At 64.2% G+C, this 1,055-nt stretch overlaps 1 protein-coding gene across 1 annotated transcript in view; it reads left to right on the top strand.

Moving 5' to 3' along the window:
- Window positions 1-1,055, top strand: part of SERINC2 (serine incorporator 2) — a 4,578-nt gene that overhangs the window by 3,347 nt on the left and 176 nt on the right. The gene's annotated exons all lie outside the window — the stretch shown is intronic.

The raw sequence follows: 1,055 nt of genomic DNA, 5'->3' as shown, positions 1-1,055 counted from the left end.
AGGAGGGCGGGGTGCGCCGCGCCTACGACAACGAGCAGGACGGCGTCTCCTACAGCTACACCTTCTTCCACCTCTGCCTCCTCCTCGCCGCGCTGTACATCATGATGACCCTCACCAACTGGTACAGGTGGGCAGAGCTGCCGCGGACACCCAGGGCTGGCCCCGCTCCTCCCCCTCCCCTCCTCCTGGGGTGCTGGTGCCCCCGTGCTGGGCACGGCCGAGCTGTGCGAGGCCGCCGGGTGTGCTCCCTTATCAGGTTAATTATCTTTAGGGTTGTGCTTGGGCTTGCCAGCGTCCTCTGCTGCAGCCCGGGATCCCTTGGGATGAGGGGGGAGCAGGGACCGAGGCCCTTGTGGGGTCACACCTCCTGAGTGGCCACAGCCATGGGGCTCCCCCGTGTTCCCTGGGTGGCACCCGTCCCTCCCGGGGCGCTGGCAGGGTGTCACGGTGATGGTGCCACGCTCCTGTTCGCTGTTTCAGGCCGGATGAGAGCTTGCAGGTGCTGAGGAGCCCCTGGACGGCCGTGTGGGTGAAGATCAGCTCCAGCTGGGCCGGGCTCCTGCTCTACCTCTGGACCTTGGTGGCTCCGCTGGTGCTGCCGGACCGGGACTTCAGCTGAGGTGGCCCTGGAAGTGCTGCTGCCATCGTGGCTTTGTCCGTGGAGGCTGGGGACAGCCCCAGCTCTGCCTCAGCCTCGGTTCTGCTGTGCTGGGTTGTGCCTTCTTGCAGCTCTTTTGTTTTAATTTGAAAGGGATGAAGTGCCAAGCAGAGAAAATGAAGGGCTGAGAGAGAGACCTGAGGGTGTTTTCAAAGCTCTCATCATCTCCGTGTTCGTGTAGTGCCTTTGGCAGTGCCTCCAGACCCTCTGCACCCCGCAGACCCCACTGCCTTGCCTTGCGAGGGTTTGGTTCTCACCAGCTGGTGGTGCCCCGGGACCGTGGTGCCTTTTGGGGTCTCTGGGCTCTGGCCGGGTACCAGGACCCAGGACCCGGCCGGTGTCGTGTCCCCAAACAGCCCGGAGGAAAACGAATCCCAGGGACTTGTGGCTGGAGGCA

This window comes from Corvus brachyrhynchos, unplaced genomic scaffold (assembly GCF_000691975.1).
Source record: "Corvus brachyrhynchos isolate BGI_N302 unplaced genomic scaffold, ASM69197v1 scaffold580, whole genome shotgun sequence".
NCBI lineage: Eukaryota > Metazoa > Chordata > Aves > Passeriformes > Corvidae > Corvus > Corvus brachyrhynchos.
This window is presented reverse-complemented; position numbering and strand designations above follow the sequence as displayed.